We start from the raw sequence: 18,330 nt of genomic DNA, 5'->3' as shown, positions 1-18,330 counted from the left end.
TTCTTACGAGACCAAAGGTAATCAGTGACGCACTCTTCCACGTCGATTTTGATCGATTGCGCGCGTCGGATTGCCACGACTGACGTCTCGACGACCGTTGCTCGTCGACTGACTGCTTATAACAAGACTAAATATTGTGACTGCGTAGTGCGTCTAATTGCTCTAAGAAACTGGGGACTTGGCACTCTCGTAGGGTTCGATTTTTCCTGTTTATCGTACACGTAACCATGCATATAATGGGCTTGGATATCAGCTTTTGTTCGGATATAATACGTTAACAATATAATATAATAGAAACAATATAGACAGACGAATGAATATTCTTTTAAGCGTTTTGTATTGAATGATTGACAACGCTATTAAAAAATAAATACGTTAAATAATAATAAACGTTAAGAAAAAAAAAACAGTGTTTTAATGCATAAACAGTCCGTACTAGGAAAAAAATTAATACATAAATGTACAACGTAATGGGAAACAACACAATATGTTGTAAAATATTACGAGGTTTATTTTTTACCCTTTCACGTTTTCATTCCTCTCGGGCACGACACGAGTATGGCTAATAACGAAGCCGTGCTTACCGTTTTCTTTTACGACTCGTGCATGGCAAATACCTGTTTTCGGCCAATTTACTAATCACTTTCACGCCAATTCTTGTATTTTGTACAGAAATAATTAAAATAATATATTTTAAAGGTAAATTTTTCGTGTTATCGTGTATGATATAATGATCAACAGAACCAAATTCATTTTCAAACATTTTGAAACCAAATTCATTTTCAAACATCTGAAAATTGAAAAAACTCGATAATGAGTCATAGTTATTATTTCTTTCCTTAAAGTCAAATCTTTATATTTTTACATTTTCAAAGGCATGAAAATATATTTTTCGAGTTTTTAGGTAACTGATGGTGGTACATGGGTGGTATAGGGTAACTAAATTTTACATAAATATACATTTATTAATAAATTCATATTTGTAGAAGTATTATATATTTTCATTTAGAAGGACATGCATACCCCACCAGGGGGAGGGTTATTGAACCCAAGAATTCTTCTTTTCCGTATAATTTAATTACATAATATTATTATATTACATAATTTATATATAACATAATTTCGTACATAATTATACTGCATGTTTAAATCCATATATATATACGACATCAAGGGGTTTTTCAAAGTTCCGGAGTTCACACCAGTGATAATTTAGTAGACGGCATATATATACATGGTATTCTACAAACCACCTATTTGAAGTATTAGATTATTGTGGGTAACATATACGTAATATATTACTGAACACTTAATAAATATACAATGGAAATTGTTTCACAAATCAATAATAATAAATTTGAAAGATTCGATACAAACAGAAAAATACAATGTTCGCGTACCAAGTCGAGTTAATAAAAACCAGCGTTTCATCGTAGTACATTGACGAGTATTATTTATGTTAAACAGCTTTAGAGTGCACGAGAATACAACATAATTCCTAAAGAAAATAAATAAATAAATAAATAAAGAAATTCGTACTCTCTCAAAACGAACACAGTTTACGGTATAAAAGCTAACCTTATATTGTGTATTGTGTTATTATGATTTTAAACATACTAAATAAATCACTGGAACTATACCGAACAAAAAACTGTCTTAAAGAAATATAAAGATATTTGAACTATAATTGATATGAAAAAATTAAGAACCGAAATCTTTAATTATAAAGGTTGTATTCAAATATATGGCTATTATATACCTAGACAAAAAATAAATTATACATTATTTAAAAATAATAATAATAATAAATGGTCCATTCACATATTATATTTAATTATATATGGATACTTGTATTTCATTTTATAACATTGCCGTTTATAAGATTTGAAAATAGTGACCTTGTCGAGATTTCCCTAAAATCTGATTTATTTTTCTTCGTGTCAGGTATAATACTAGTAACTAACTATAAGTTAGTAAACAAGATGAATTTAAACAATTATTTAAAATTTAAAATTTACATAAATAGATAGAATACGATGAAATTCAATAAAAATATAATAATAAGTAAAAATAAATAGTGGTAAGGTAGGTGTTTCGGCTAGATGTTTTCATTTGTCCAGTACTGGGACACATTCTTGGCTACCTGGTTGACAATAGTTAAATCATCCAGCGTGCACGGTCCTGGTACTAACGGACACATCAATGTTATTATCTGGATTGATTCTCCATTTCATAACGTTATACTGAGATATAAAGATCCTTAGATAAATAAAATCCTAAAACCTTATAGACATAACCTAAATAAAATCCCTCTCAACACTTTAGTTTTTTGTACTTTCCTTGAGTTTTGAACTCTTTACGAGAGAGTTTGTATTAAAAATCATATGCTATTGAAATATTTACGTAGTGATTATAATTTAATAATTATTGATTTTTTAATCATATACTAACATTTTCATACCTAAATTTTTATAAAGATTTATGTGTATAGAGTCGGGAGTAAATTGAATTTATATAAAAAGGACGATACATTTTTATTTTAAAATCGATTGTACTTTACAACTATAATAATTATGTGATACTAAATAACATTGTTAACTTTATCACAGAATTCAAAAAAATCATCGAAAATTAACGAATCTACATTTATTAGATTTTTAAACACGAATATTTTTTTAAAAATCCAGTTTACAGAATGGCTATTTTGGATTTTTTTTTCAAACTGTAGATAACATTTTAAACTTTTAACTTTGAGGTCTAAACTTCAAAAGAATATTTTTATGTAATTTTGTTGTAGTGCAGGACATAAGTATTTACTTAAAAAAATTAAAATTAATAAGCAGAACAAAAGCATTGCATCTGTCTAATCATCCTTGGATACTCAGTATAAATAAATTATTCATTTCGATTGTTATCATAATTCCAAGTAGTTTTAAAATCAATATCATTCGAATGCGTCATGTACAATATGAATATCTAATCTAGAGCAGTGGTCTTCAACCGGTGGGTCAAGACTAAATTTTTGATTGCGATATATTTTTAGAATTTAAAAAACTCATACTCATATACATGTTATTATATATGTCATATGATATCGGATAAAATAATTTTCGAATAAACCCAAAACTGCATTATTTTATATTTATAAAAGATAAGAATGAACACTTATTTCTCATACACCCATACATTATAAATTATAAAAAAGCCTCAACCAATACGCGACACTTTCCGCAGAGCATTAAGTGTCGAACACATAGCGGAGGAGTGTACATTATATACCTCAAAACCCCCCAACCTGAACATGCCATCCAACATAGTAAGAGCACTCGACGAAAGCCAAACTTTGAAAACTATCACATCTTTAAGTATCACAAGTAATGCTAGTAAATTGTAATTTTAAACCAAATTTAACTTATATAATATGTAATATATAACATATAATGGCTAACGCCTTTTGCAATTGAAGCTTTAATTTTCAAATAAAAAAAAGAATGAAGTAATGGAATAGCCATAGACCTATTAAATAATAGACCACCCGTAGAGAGGTGTACATGTGTCAAAGATATGTGCGAGAGAGAAAGAGTTAAGTTAGAATTACCAAACACGATGTAAGTACAATTTTCTTTGGAATATATTATATTTAATTACTAAAACCGATACAAATTAAAATTAATTTAAGTAATGTTTATTTATTAATATTACGAAACAAATCGATTCACTATGACTCATGACGATAATCGGTGGTTAATGAATGTTTAAATTTTAACACTATCAACTGTAATAATTTACAATATATTTCAAATGAAGGTATTATATTTTGGTAGTTAAGTCTTTGGTAGTTCTAACTTGGATCTATCTTTCTCGCACATATCTTTTCTTCAACCGAATACACTACTAGAATATGATATGCGTGGTCCATTCTTTTATAGTATAACGTATTACGTCTGTGGGTATAGTAATATTCCGGACTTAATCGGTAAAACTCATGATAACCTATCATTCATCTGTAAACTGTATTGCGTAAGATTGAGTCGGGGTGGAGTATTTTACGTGAAAACAATCAGGAATAAATATTGCCCAATTTTTTTTTTCTTTTGTATTATTACAATTACTTTTTTTCTGTATCATTAATTATAATAAAAATTTAATATTTTTATTAAAGCACTTTTACAATGACAAATTTAATTTTGTTTTCACGGTTAACTAAGCTGACAGGGATTGCGAAAAACGTATGATAAGGACAGTGGGTTGCAAGTCAAAAAGGTTTAAACGATTTACCCGTTGAACGGAAACTCGGTGTTCGCGGCTCCTTAAGAAAAAAAAATAGTTTGATCAGGAGCGGATCCACAGTTGGATAACTGTGGGTCAGACTATTTCAGGCCACTTATAAGGTCTGAAACTAAATTATAAGTGTATACCTTGTTATAAAAAAAAAAAAAAAAAAAAAAAAAAAAACACTACAGCAATATAAAATGTGTTTTCAAGTTTATTTATCATTGAAAAAATTAACATTTATTAAATTCTATGATATGTAATTCTATTACATGATGTGTGGTATAAAAGTGATTTACTGTATTATACAATTAAACAAGTAACGTTATTTAGGGGAAGGGATGGAAACTGGGGCATGGTATTAACTTCGGCCAATTAATTTAAAAAATATGAGAAGTCTTCAAGAGGCCAATTTTGTCGACAACTATTAACTGTGGGTCAGCTAACCTCCTGAACCTACCCATAGATCCACCCCTGAGTTTGACCGACCGCCAACATACGTACCAGTCGTCGTCTTTTTACCGTAGTTGTAGTCGGTTAGGTGTTAGCGCGCTGAACATTAAATACGCACTTTCAAATATAACGTTCGTGGGAGCGCGCTGCTGCCGCCGTACGTAATGGCCGACGCGAACTGGGTGAAAGTACAAAACGAAATAAATTGGTTTAAATGCACAAACGTTCCAAACGTTTTGCATCCTTCGGTAGCTCAGTTGGTAGAGCGGTGGACTGTAGTGGTGTATATATATCATAGATATCCATAGGTCGCTGGTTCAAATCCGGCCCGAAGGAAATATTTTTGCCGATCAAAAAAAAATAATAAATATTATCAGCCCACCCATGCATGATATTTTATTTGTTTTATTTTTTTCCTAAAAATAAAACATTATTGTAAAAAAAGAATAAAACATTGGGGTTCTGGGAAAAATATTTTAAAAAAAATTCAAGTTAAAACCGCCCCTAAGAGTTGATTGAAGTTTAGTTTGCGTGGAACACGGCACTACGAGCACCGATTGTACATCTGTGCCGTATGCGACCACCGTGCTCCGATGTTTTAAACTTTTTATACGTCCCAGTAAGGTTTTGCAAAAAGAACTGCAATGTTTATTTATCCATTTGGGAAAAACATGCACTCGAAATATGTTTTTATTATATCGATATACTCGTGTCGTATCCCGAGCGAACTTTAAGCATTTGCAAATCTATTTAATAAAAATAACCAACAAATTTATGTTACAGACACTAGTGATATTAAATTGTATACATGTTACATTCCATATTCATGGAATACTTTGAAAAGTACTTGATTCTATAGGATTCCAAACAAAAAATGTATAAGGCAGTATTTTTTCCCCTGAGCAATTTATATAATATCGTAGTCCTAAGTTGAAAAATGAACGATCGAAAATATTATTATTGTAATTTTTAATTGTTAACAATGATAATATTTATGAAATAATTACGATAATATAACAACTACGGTCCACGTCGAGCATGGGACATTGGCCCGATGAAATGTGCTGTCAAGGGTTCGCATCGACAATGACAATTGAATACTGGGAAAAACTTTTTTAACTATAAATAGTTTACATGTTATCGTCGCACATCCATCCACTTTAAGAAGCAGCTGTAGCACTATTTTTACCTGTTCACTTTACATGCATACTGATTACTTTTCAGCCATTAGAGCTGTATCAAAATTTGATACAGCTAATGGCTGATAAGTATTATATTTAATATAATAGCTGTTTTTGTTCCTTACTTGCCATTGATTGGAAATGGATACATTTTTAACAATCTTTTTTTTTTATTTAAAAGAAATGTTGAGGACAATTAATTTGAAACCGAAAATTCTGGACCATACAAACGCGAACGCGATCCAGATATCGTCTAAAATTAATACAACAATTGACGAAACAAAAAAATGACCAATTAGATGGTGAATTTAATTAATTAATATTTTTTTAAATAATTTCAATCAGTGGATATGAAATGTTGGTTATTTGTTTAAACTGCTCTAGACAGAAATTCGCATGTTCAAATTTTACGGGAAACTTCTGCGCGAAGTTCTACGGAAATCAACATATTTATGCTGTCTTCGATTCTAAAATATTTAATATGTTGTTTTTATTTTTCATCTTTTATCTAGATAAATATTTTAAATATTATCTATTTATCACATATAGATATACTAAATATAAATTAACTGTTATCTTATCTAGATAATTAATGGATTATCCTTACACAACAATGCTCTTAATAATATCATGATAAAAATTTGATACTACCGATCTTAAAGAAAAAAAATACTACCTTTGAGGATATTTTGTCTCAATTGTTATTGTGATAACGTTTAAAGAGCAGTTATCACTCAGCACAACAATAATATTTTTGATCGTTTATTTTTCAACTTACGTTTACAATGTCATCCCTAGATGAAAGTATCATGTTTCAAATTTGTTTGGATTTCTATGCTAAATTAGGCCATATATAAAGTTTTGGAATCGGGTAGTTTTCAGTGAAATAATTGAGAAAAACTAAGTTGCCATTTTTGGTACGATATGCAAAAAAGGGCTAATGGAGCAGCCGGTTCGCAAATATTATACCCATGAGCATGGTGTTTGTGATGGTTGTTGATACTGTTTGTTACAGCAAAAGTTCAGCTATTGGACTCAAACTCTCAACCAGCACTCCAACATCTTACAAAAATCTTATTAAATATCTTAAAATCAGTAAAGCTTAATTCCATACTTATCAGCCAAAACAAAAAAGAGTCTACAGAATAGTCGTAAGAAACCTACATCACACAACATGTATTTAAAATATTAAAAAAGAATTGCTCTCTAATGGTTGCATTGCTAGAAATATAACTAACGTTCTTCAGTACAATACCAAACGCCTACTTCCTTTATTCTTTATTGATCTTAAGCCGGCCGATAATAATAAAGACATTTAAAATAAAATTTCTATGCTATTAAAAAATTAAAATTGAAGAACCTCGAATTTAACGTTATATTGTACAATGCCTCCGCTGCCAAGAATACGGCCATACGAAAACTTACTGTAATCACTCCCCTAACTGTGTCCGCTGTGGGGAGCAACATCCCTCAGAGTCCTGTCAAAAACATGCAAATCAACCACCTAATATTCTGAAATAAATGCAGCCGTTCAATCACTCACCAGCATCATTCAAAATTCCACTCTAAGTTTTTCTTCTCCTACTGAACCAAACACTAACAAATATGGAAAACTCCCACAGCATTTACGTAACTTAATTATTGAGAAACGTCGAACTCGAACCAGATGGCAAAGAACTCATCTCCTGACTGATAAAGCAATCTATAATCAACTTACTATTAATTTAAAAAAATCTTCTTCATGAACAAAATTCAATCTCTTATCATAACTACATAAAATCACTTATAAACCCAAATAAATCCTTGTAAAAGGTGACAAAAAACTTACTTAAGGAAAAAAATAATTTTCCTCCTCTACGAAACCCTGATAAATTTAGTCACATAACTTTCACTCTACGCTCTGTTAACAGTCATCCTTTATCGATTAATAATATTATAATATCTTAACAAGACAACGTTAAATATCTAGGCATACATCTTGACAAAAAACTGAATTGGGCATATCATATAAAAACTAAACGTAAATCCCTCAACTTGCGTCTTCATACCCTGAAAAACATTTTACATTCCAAACTTCCACTGAGAACAAAAATTCTAATTTACAAACAAGTCATAAGACCAGCCATGATGTACGAGATACCAATATGGGGAACAGCTAAAAACTCCAACATTAATAGACTCCAATCATTTAAATCGATAAACTTACGAATTATAACTGGCACCCCATGGTTTGTCAGCAATTAGTTCCTACATTACGACCTAAAAATTCAAACTTTTTCCGAACTAGCCTCTTAATACTACAAAAAATTACACTCAGTCATAAATAAATAACCCAAACCCTTTTATCTCCAACCTCCAATCCATATCAAACCCAATCAATTCATTACGTCGTTTGAAACGTCAATGGCCTAAAGATCTATTAAAAAACTAGCTAACTTGGATCATGAGATTTAAAGTAGTATCATTGGACACTCCCTTCTATCAAGCATACATGTCATTACCCACATTTATAAAAATATACTTATTGTATTAATAACATATACAGATGGTAAATATTCTTTTAAAAATAACTGACGTATCAATATAAGTATGTGAATATCTTATGATGTATTGTATTTCTAATAAATAACAACAAATTAACAAATATAATATAATATTTATTGAAAGAAAAAAAAACCATATACAATAAATATAGGAGTTATAGAAATGATTTCAAAATAGATCTCAATTTATATTGAATAAGTATTTTTAAAACAAAACATAAAAAATATGCTTTAACTGCATCAGAATAAAAAATGGAAAATCATAAACATATTTACAATTTAAAAAAAAAAAAATACTGCAATTTTATGATAGGGCAAACGGGTGTTGAGAAACCCAGAGTGCTACAAAAAAGAAAGAAAGCATTCTCTTTTTTACTGAAGAACTGATTAAATTGCATCATTGAAATTTGCATTAGATTTATTTTTTTTTTTTTTTACGGCGTATTATTCCTCTAGGTATCTTCACATCAATCCAATTCGGTGCATCATATTATTTCCATTATTTTCTTTTATGCTTATATTAATCGTATCATCTAGAAAAAATAAAGAAAAATAAAGTTAACTATGCTGTTCCGTTGTACGTGTACATTATATTTCCATAAAAATTAAATATTACTCATTGTTTGGTTTGTTTGTTTCAGTTATTCACGTCTTACACTTATTTCGTCAGGGATAAACAGGGACTTATTTTATTTAAAAATGTGTCTAATGGAAGACAATACGTCTTATTTGTTACAAACGTTCGACATAATGGACATTTGTTAATGCTGTTGGTCCAAGTTTCGATACATTGGCGGCAAAACATATGTGAACAGTTCAGAACAGTTGGCTGCGGAAAAAAAAAATTATCTTATGTATCTGCAATATTTCGATGAATGCAATTTAATGATTCTATGTACTAGGTAAGCGATTTGTTTTAATCGTCTAGTCAATATATTATTGATATGTTTAACATAATAAATTAGCTCAGAAAAGCATTTCAATACCTACCAATTAAAATAGGTGTTATAATAATTCTTGCGTGAAATTAAAGATGCATAATTTTTTACAGCACTAATATTTCCTCAAAGTCAATATATTGACTGAGAAAATATTTATAAAGATATTTGAGTAAATTTTAAATTAAAAAATAAAACCAAAATCATCAAATCAATACATTCACGCACTACTTGGAAATCAAGAAAATATTTTATGTTAAATTTTTATTTAATATTTTTTTACAGTTCTAAGTTAAGTTCTGGAGTTCTTTTAAGTTCTAAGACACTAATAATTGTAACAAAGACTAATAAATAATAATTAAAATATTACCTTAGTAAAAATATCAAAACAAATATTACATCGTAGTTCTGATTCGATGTTTCTAATAAATTGGTCTATTTGATTTTTTCTATCATTTTCTATTGTCGATTGTGGTCTACGTTTAATCTGCAGATCATTAACTTCTTTATGTATATGTGCTCTTTCTGTTGGTATGATATCTGGGACGGTCTCTTCAGAATTTGTATCATTGAACAAAAGTATAATTTTTAAATAAACATTAAATCAAACTAAAATTATTTTTAAATAATGTTAATTTAAATTAGCAGATATTTATTAACGAAACAAATAAATATTACCTATTGAACTACTCAAATGTTGAGCTTCAACTTCAGTATTGTTTTGAGATCTACAGAATATGTCATTAAAACAGTATAATTAAATAATTAGAAATATAAGACTATACCTCAACTCTACCAAATGAGGGAATATAGGACGTCTTGGTCTGTTTCTTGGAGTGATGTTAGTCAATTGAATTGAAGTTAAGTCCATTCTGATAGGTGCAGGGATAATCTCTTCGTCATCTACAGAAAGATAATTGATAATAAAATTAGAATTTTCAATATAAAACGAATTATAGATATGTATATATATTTATAACTAATATAAACATTTTTATTTGAAAACGATAACAAATTAATAAGATTAAATTATGTAAAAATAATTTGGAATAATATGTGCCGAGTAAAAAAGTACTCTATACAGAACGATATAAAAATTTAAAAGCAGCAATCTGACCTAATAGAGGAATTGTTGGAAATTGTGGACGTCTTGGTCTAGTTCTTGATGCACTGTTAGCTGTTGAACTCGCTAAATTAACTCGACCTGAAGTTGATTCCATTTCATTGATTGGTATTGGAACAGTCTGTCTATTATCTGTATAATGACAAATAATAGCTAAATTATAATTTTTAATACACTTGAGTTATGGGTGTTTTTCTTCATTTTTTTTTTCATAAATTTTATGTTAAAAAAATGAAAGAATCATGCGGGCAAAAATCATTGGGAATAAACTACTTGTACGTTGAGTATAATGTTACTCTAAATAAATATATGTAAAATGTAAAAACAGTACTCGGATCTAATCGATATATTAGTGTTGATAATGGACGTCTTGGTCTAATTCTTGGAGAACTCTGTGCGTTTCCAGTGACCGTTGTAGAAAAAGTTTCTTCGTCGTCTGTAAAACGATATAAATTAGTTCAGTAAGAATTTCAATAAATAACGATAAAAAATTTATTATAGTTATATTATATTTTTTTTTTCTTAATTAAGGTAGAATTGTTTTTTTACAATCAAATAACTAAGATTAATCTGTATAAAAGTGTTTAGGAATATATAAATATATCAATTATAAAGCTAATATATACAGAATGATGTAAAAAAAAGCATTTAGACCTTGTCGGGACATTGGTAAAAACAGTGGACGTCTTGGTGTTCTTCTTGGAGTATCGTTGGTCAATAAGCTTGATAACTGTACTGGAACCGAAGTTAACTCCGTCCCAGTAACAGTAACATCATCAGAAAAACAGTAAATGATTTATTATTTAAAGTTTTCTATACAGATGAAATTATTATAATTGTAAAAGAAAATTTTTAATATAATACCACTTAAAAATCACTTAACAGTACATGCCATGGGAAAATAACACTATTACTACGATACGATACTTACGGTTTTGAGTTGAACGGACCAAGTTATCGGAATTCCAATAATGATTACCAAAATGCATGATCCTATCTTAATGTTTACACTTTTGATGATAAATGTAATACCAATGTGCAATCGGTGAATGTATAATAGAACGTTGCCGTACACTGAGTCGACAGGGTTCTTTTATACAAAAAAATCAAAACTGATAAACAAAAGCTTTCTCGTAAGAAAATGTAAGATTGTAAGATGAAACAAAGTCAATGAAAACATCAAACATATAGTCATTGAGTTACCTTGGTTGCCTATTTCTAAAGTTATTATTTTCTTATACAATATGTTAGTTATATTTATTATTATTTATTATAGAATTTAACGCCGAACGGCTTTTTACATAGGTATGGTAGGTATAATAAAATAACATTGAGTTTGTAAAATAACAGAAATAAAATAGTAGAAAATAAACTTAAGATTAAATAATGGTAGGTAGAATCACAGTTGATTGGCCAATCTAAGCATCCTGTGCATTGGGTGATTGTGGCTGAAAGAAGAAAATTGTGTTGGAATGTAAAAAGGAGTTTGGTTACGAACATTGTGGAAAGGGACTTTAAATTGGATTTTCGATAGTAAGTCAGGTGAGCCGATAGAGTTGTCTAGAAGAGCATGGATGAATTGTAAATCAATATTATTTCTACGTGAGGATAAAGAGGGTATATTTAGAAGATAGCTAATATCAGAAATGTTATGATTAGGGGATGGTAATTTAAGAATAAAAGCAGCGTAGGAAACTTCAGCGTATGCTGGACTCGCTCAATACGTAACTGATCCTTAGAAATATATGGATGCCAAACGACAATCCCATATACTAAAATGGATCTAACAAGAGCAAAATATAAAGAACGGAGACAAGTTGGCGACGAAAAAAGTTGAGCCGATCATTAATTAATATGAATTAAAAACGAATAAAAGCAAAAATCTTATAAGTCGCTACACCCTTTTTATTTCCGTATTACACATTTAATCTTCGAATTCTATAAAGTGTGTTACACATTACACACAAGTGGTGTGTTAAGAATTTTCTTGCTATTGTTGGTTGAGGAGAGGGTACGTACTTACTAATTTATTTTAGAAACCAAATTTACATTTTTTTAGTTCTATAACGTAATTTATAGTCAAGATAACTAAATTGAGGATAAAATAAATAGCGCAGCAGTCGCTCCGTTTTTGTCCTTTTTCAAGGCCATCAATTACACCATAAAGTATGATGTCTGCGACAATATACTCATATACCGGTAGACCGCATGAGTCAATGGAAGACGATAACGAAGAATATATCAGAAAATAAACAGATTATTATTTAATAAACAGTCCCACTGTGCCGGAAACATCTAACATGTATAATTTCAATTTTTTAAAAATAATGTCTGAATTGTCATAAGCATATTCAATTTTGAATCGTTAATTTTATGCATTTGCTAAGTGAAATAATGTATTTTATATGAAAATCGAATAGGTTTATAATACAAGTTTTGTATTTTCTAAATCTATAAATAACTCATAATAATTATTTTGTTTTAAATTGTATTAATATCACATCGAAATAAAGTTGCCATAAAGAATAGTTTACACAAACGCAAATTATAAATTAACCGAAGTATAAAGTTTATATAATAAATTAAAACAATATTGCGGCTATCCTTAATAAATTATAACTTTGATTCGTTAAAAAAAATATATATAATAGTATCGAAAATAATTAAAAACCTTCCTAATATTTATGTGTAGACATTAAAAAAAAAGTTATCTGTGCGTGAGGTAAACTTAAAAACAACCATAAAAACTTTAACCATTTTTCCATTATATTATATAAACCAAAATAATAGTGTATACATAATATATAAGGGGATCTCGGGGTATTATCTTGGTGCATTTCCCTAGGCCTTTTTATTCCATCCTTTCATACGTTTTATATTAATATATGAGTATTTAAATAAATTTACTGCATGGACAAGTAAAAAATAAAAAATAAAACTATAAATATTCAATGCATGTCTGATAGGATAATTATAACTATGCATTTGAGTGTCGGTGATAAACTATATAATAATGCAATTGTTACTTCCAATGGACGTTCATTAATTACATTCACCAACATAGCTCTAAAATATGTTTAGTGTATTTAGTAAAACATTACAATTATTATTCTCAAACTTAAAATTTAAATCATTACTAAGATAATAAGTTTTTTAATCACACAAAATTTCTAAACAGAAATAAAATTGATTCATAAATAATGTTGGATTTGTGGTGTTAGAAAATACAACGAATTTTTCTCTCGAATAAAAATGATAATTGTTAAATACATGTATTTTTTTATGCGTGTCATATAAAAGTTTAGAATCACTATTATCTATCTTTATTTTTTATTGTGAATAAAGCTTCAACAACTAAGTTATTAGCCTGCGGTTGTATGTACAATATTATTAATGGATACTTAAGTTATGGCTGTACGAGGAAGTCACATTATTACAGATTAAGTGATAGAGTATTGTATATTTACATTATAGGTATTTAATATGTGTAGATTTGGTTTAATATTTAAATTTTTATATCGATGCCAATGGATTTGAAGAAGCTTCCTCTATTGAAAGTTGGTTGAGGATGATTCCTACGTTGACATTTAGCGGACAATCTAAGACTATGTTTTATATTGAGAGATGTTCGTTTTATTGAATACAGAGAGGTTCTTCATGTTTTATGATATTTATGTGGGTGAGGTTGTTATGTCCGATTCTTGTTCTTGTATTGTTTATTTCAGAATGTCTAAAGGTATTGGACTGAGTATACCATTTAGTAATTTTCCTTTTTATTGATGAATATTAAAGAATTTAAATCAAAATTTGTATTTTGTCCTAGGAAGTTTGCTACTTATAAGAAATGAATACGTTTATACTTCTTTTTATGTCTTGATATGGAAGAATAGTAATGAATGATGTAGAGGTGATTACCTCGTTTGCCAGTACGTCCGCATTTTCATTTCTGAAGATGTCCGTATGCGAGGGAACCCACATGAATTCAATTATTTTTTGGATCGAGGTGATGATGTTGTCGATATGATAAACTATCTTATTAGAATGGTTCGATGCTTCGATGACAAGAAGGGCGCTTAAGAAGTCAATGATTTTTAAAAATTTTCTACTGCGAAGATGATGGCTTCTGGGAGGATTTATCTTATTTACTGTCACCTCTGCACTTCTATAATTATAAGAAACTCAAATTATTTATTTTCATAGAATGCAATCCTTATAATTATAACTGCGGTCCAAAAAACACATACTTTTGATAAAATATAGGACAAAATTGTACGCTTTGAATCTATTAAAACCGCACACTATTTTAGTTGATTAGAGATTTTGACCAGAAAATATGATTGGAGAAATCATAGCATATTTTTGTCTGAAATTATTATATTTATAACTTAAATTTCTGATACCCGATTTTTCAGCTCGATTGCTTTACTGTTTATAATGTTTTCCTTCGATAATGTTGTTGAGACCGTAGTTTTCAATTACAGAACAACCTTGCGTTGAACACATTAAAATAAAATCAACCAATGTCTCAACGACTACACTTTCCGGCGAAAATGATTAACCATAAAACATTTTTCCGTAATCATTTATTATTCATCATCGTAGTGCGTTATTTGATGAACCTTGGAAATGGCGAATCATGAGAAATGCGAAAAACGTACTAATAAAAAAATATTGTGCTGTTCTAATCAAATAAAAATATGTGTAGTTTTGAAAAGATCCATGTATAATGAACCGAATAGAGTGTGCGGGTTTTGTTTATAGACCTTTTTAAAATCGAAAACACACAGGGAGGTTTTGGAATTTGTTTTTTTGGTTTTTGGAACGTCTATGCTGCATTTTAATATTAAAACGTAAAAGCGGGAATGATGATTGGCGAGCGGAGAATTTTTTCGATCCCATAAAATCAGCTCGCACGAAAAATAGACTCCGCAGTCGTATGTTACCAGTGTACCTTTAAAAGTTTTGGTTTGAGTGAAAAAAATAAAATAAAATAAAAAATATTACTACCACTCAACAGAATTTCCTCCAGGCTACGTCATCGTTAATCACACACGATTTGTCTCATAAAATTTAATGCCTCAACGTCTGCTGTTTTATATACGGGTTGCGTGCACGTAGGTTTATATAGGTAAATGTTATGTGTGCATATATGCCATAATAAAAGCAATGTAAATTTACATTATCCCGTTATCCCGTGCGCGCCGCCAACACCGAAAACGTAACTCGTTCCCGTCCGAGTGCATATGCAAGCACAGCTCGTAGACAATTGCGTTAACGTTTAAATACGATGATGTTGTTACAATGAGTTTCGGAACAGACAACTCCCCGTTACCCCGTGGCCTACGCGTCGTACCTAAAAGTCGCGTCGAAATATCGCGATTGCATCGCGCGGTAGCTACCGCGTTAAAAGTACCACGCGGTAAATCAATTTCAAGTATAGTAGTTTATTTAATATCATCTATTCGAGTATTGTTATTCGATTGTACACAAATGTTGTGTAGGATGGATTAAGATTACTATATACGTTCTTTGCGAGTAATATCGATCGCAGAATCCCTGGGGCATTTAAATTCTCCGAGAAAAGAAAGAGAATTTTTGGTTACGTCAAGAAGCCGCCAATACAATGAGCGTTTTAAACATTTTTTATTTGAACGTAAGACGGCATCCACAGAAGTTCTTTGAATATTACAGAATGTCCATTCATTCTATACGATGAACTTTTGGACCTAGTACACACTGAAAACGCGTGTTAATACCAGCGGTAGTGCGGTGCATAATATCGCAAACCATGGGCTTTTATTTTGAGCGGTCGAAAATAGTATGAACAGCGCCGCCGTATGGTGCGGCGACTAGCGGTAGAACGCGATGGAAACGCCCAAGTGTGTCGCTTTCCATAAACACCCATGTGATAGTAACCACAAAAGGAACCGCGTGGTGCGACCGCGATAGTGTGACGTAACCTTTAGTTATAGCTATAGCCGCGCGCGTAACGAAGAACGTTTAGTGCGGATCGACGGAAAACAATGATATTTATTGTTCGACAACATCGTACTCATTATCCATGTGTAATTTTTTGTTCTTTTGATTTCCGTACTGCACATAGATTTGTTTTCGATCCATCTGAATAGATACAATAACTATTAGGGACCAAAACTTGATGACCAATATTTTTTGAAAAAAAAAAAGTACAAAGAAAAAGTGTTGAAATCACTCAGTAACGTATGTAAAATAAAATGTCAAAATTAATATTTGATTGTATTAAGGGCAATTTATGATATAGAACTGAATTTATGAGAAAAAAAAAGGGTCATGAAAATATTGTATATTTCCGTCAAAATTCACAGCCGATTTCTTTATAAATCATAGGATTATAAATAGAATAAAAAAAAATATTTAAATATATTTTCAAAAAGTAAAAAAAAAAAAAAATTATAATAGTATTTCAAAGTGATAATTGCAGAAGAAATGCAACAAATGTAAAAGAAAATCTATATCTTTGGGTTTTGTGTGTTCCGAATAAAATTAATTTAAATACGAGCCTCGAATATAGGTACAAGAAATAAAAATACGCAGAAATGTCAATTTCGAGTTGACTGTAATTTTATAATAATCGCGTTTCGATAGCTGTTCTGGACGTATTGACAGAATCGTTCGTTAATGCACTTTAACGCGACTTCCGGCACGGTTTGTTTGGAATGGAACGAATGGAACTCTTTCAAGTTATCATTTTAAACAACTGTTCGTATGTAATGCACAGATAAATATAAAAATCGTACATTCCTTTGTTTTTTCCTTGTTGCCATGTAAATTCCAAGATGAATACAAAATTATTCTTTTTGAATGCATCTTACAAAACTGCTGAATGATTGTACCCCAATCATTGTTTTCAGTGATTTTGAACAAGCGATCCATATAGTTTTCGAAGATGTTTAGCCCACTACGAATTTGTAAGGATGTCACTTTCGTCTGTGGCATAAACTTGATTACGCAAAATGCAGTCATTAGGTCTTGCAAAAGTATACGAATATCCGGGTGAAGTTACCGAATATTTCTAATTATTTTTATGCTTTCATTTTTACGATCTAACAGAGTTGACGATTATTTTGTCCCAGATATTATGGCCCTTCTACCATTTAATAACGAAATATAGACTAGATTTAGGGGGTATATTTTGGAAATGTATGCAAGGAACGATTCGAGGTACCTACCACTATTATGGGCAGAATGTACATCTACTATAACACGAACGACTAATTACAATCGGGTCGGTTTTATTTGTAGCCGCTTGGTACAGAAACAAATAAAACGACCAAACGTAACCAAAGTTTGTTCGTTACCATGCCCGGCGGTCCATGCATTCCAGAGCGTTACCTATAGCCGTGCAGAAAAACGATTTACCGCACAAAAACAACGAATCGCGTTATAAATTCAAATTTTTTATTCGTTTTTTTTTTTTTAATTTTTATCAGATGCCTATTCGAGTGTAATGGATGTATTATGGAATTACGAATAAACGCAAGACCCGGTGACGTGGGTCAAAGAGCAACTTAAGGGTCGGAAAATCACAAATACGCACGTCACCGGTCGAAATCGCGAAAAAAATATCTAACTCCAAGAAACCCGTACCGAACGCATTGCGCCCGCGCCCAACCGTGTTCCAGTTCGACAACCGAACTCGCTCGTTGCCGGACACGAACGCGTGACGTTTTCGCGCACGGCGCACGGCGCATTCAATCGTTCGCGTGGGTCCGTGATGCGATCCGGCGAAAGTTGAAACGAAATCGGTTCAAATACCCGCCGACCGGTTGCGTTCTCCATGT

The 18,330-nt window shown here is 30.5% G+C and overlaps 1 non-coding gene across 1 annotated transcript; it reads left to right on the top strand.

Moving 5' to 3' along the window:
• Positions 1–4,967: 4,967 nt before the first annotated feature.
• On the top strand, positions 4,968–5,061 carry Trnay-gua. The gene is made up of 2 exons: positions 4,968–5,004; positions 5,026–5,061. It is a non-coding gene; the product is annotated as a tRNA-Tyr (tRNA).
• Positions 5,062–18,330: the final 13,269 nt, after the last annotated feature.

The sequence above is a fragment of the Sipha flava genome, unplaced genomic scaffold, assembly GCF_003268045.1.
Source record: "Sipha flava isolate LNK unplaced genomic scaffold, YSA_version1 134_pilon_pilon, whole genome shotgun sequence".
Classification (NCBI taxonomy): Eukaryota; Metazoa; Arthropoda; class Insecta; order Hemiptera; family Aphididae; genus Sipha; species Sipha flava.
Note: the sequence above shows the minus strand (reverse complement) of the source record. Positions and strands in the feature narration are given on the sequence as shown.